The sequence below is a fragment of the Hemiscyllium ocellatum genome, assembly GCF_020745735.1.
Source record: "Hemiscyllium ocellatum isolate sHemOce1 chromosome 50 unlocalized genomic scaffold, sHemOce1.pat.X.cur. SUPER_50_unloc_2, whole genome shotgun sequence".
In the NCBI taxonomy this organism is placed as follows: Eukaryota; Metazoa; Chordata; class Chondrichthyes; order Orectolobiformes; family Hemiscylliidae; genus Hemiscyllium; species Hemiscyllium ocellatum.
Window position 1 is genome coordinate 259617 of NW_026867585.1, and position 1658 is coordinate 261274.

Sequence of the window (1658 nt, forward strand, 5' to 3'; positions counted from 1 at the left end):
CTAAATAAAACACCCTTTCTGAACATTTTCGTTGCAGATTATTTTCAACTTGTCTTCGAAGATTCACAAAGAACGAAAAGGCCATTCTGCCCATTGTGCATTGCGACTACTCAGAGAGCCATCTATTCTCGTCGCAGTTTCCAACATTGGCCCAAAGTCTTGTGTGTTCTCATGTTTCCAGGCTAAATGTCAATGAGTTTATCCTGTGTGCTTAAATGGCACAATAATGGGGCATTTTCACAACGAACTGTAACTCTTTTGAGGAATTGATGCTCATTATCATCCACAGAGGGAGACACACAGGAAGATACCCCGAGACTGACAGAAGTGTCAGTTGTGGTGAGCTGGAATTTGAAATGGACAACAGAATCAACGCAAATGTAAAAGCAAAATCACAAAGGCGTCGTCCCGACAGGGCTGCGACAACCTGGACCACGGTTAAAGCAAAACACTCTCCATGAGCCAGGTAGGACTCGAACCTACAATCTTCTGATCCGAAGTCAGAAGCGTTATGCATTACGCCACAGGCCCAAGTTATGCAGCAAGCATGGGCAGCATGTCGATATGTATTGTCATGGACATTCACGGAATATGAATTAAAAAGGTGAACAAGCAGCGGAGATAATCACCAACACTGCTTCATTTCAAAGCTTCCAATTTGTGAAGCAGTGCCTTTCACTGGCAAAGGAGAAGCATTTGTCCTCAGCTGCCTGCTTCAGGGTCGCCTCTTTCTCTGCTGGAAGTTTCCATCGTTTTATTCATAGTCATGACGCGATTTCATGTTCCACTTCAGTGAAAAAGTGTCATGGTGTCGTTCAAGCAAGACCCTGCAGAAACTCAGCTAGAGACCACAGGTCATTTCGAGCTCAGGATGTGGACTTAGACGAGATGCGTGACACCTTTTATTGGCGCCAACACGTCGCTGCAAATTCGCGGCTCAAAACGAGTCGTTGTTAGCATCAGCTTGATTTGTACTTTCCTGCAGTGCATTTGCTAAATAACATTAGATAGATCCCACCGGGCCCAGGGATTTTTTTCCCACCTATTTTCACAACCTGCAATATTTCTAATAACTCTTCCTTGAGAACCTCTAGTCTGGACGCAAGTATCTCTGTATCATCCTCGCCAACATTTTCATTTCTGTAGCAAACACTGTGGAAAAATATTTACTTGGTGCTTCCCCCCGCCATCTCCTCTGACTCAACACACAACATCCCACTATTATCCTTGATTGTCCCAAAGTTAACTCTTGTCATTCTTTTATTCCTGACATACCTATGGAAAGCCTTAAGGTGAATCCTGATCCTAACCACCACCAACTTCTCATGTCTACTCCTGGCTCGTCCCAGCTCTCTTTTTAGGTTTTTTTCTGAAATCGTTGTAACCCTCGAGTGCTCTAACGAAGTTTTTACATTTTGTCCTCACATAAGACTCCTTGTTCTTCGTGACCAGGGATTCCACTTCCTTAGTAAACCACGGCTCACGCGTTCTACATCTTCCTCCCTGCCTGACAGGTCCATACTTATCTAGGACACACAGGAGCTTTTCCTTGACTAAGTTCCACATTTTTAACTTGTTTCCTACCACATTCTACGCTGCCTAAAACCTACCTCATTGCACCGTAATTTACCTTCCCCTAGCTGAAACTCTTGCTCCGT

The 1658-nt window shown here is 44.3% G+C and overlaps 1 non-coding gene across 1 annotated transcript; it reads right to left on the minus strand.

Moving 5' to 3' along the window:
- Positions 1–458: 458 nt before the first annotated feature.
- Positions 459–531, minus strand: trnar-ucg (transfer RNA arginine (anticodon UCG)). The gene has a single exon. It is a non-coding gene; the product is annotated as a tRNA-Arg (tRNA).
- Positions 532–1658: the final 1127 nt, after the last annotated feature.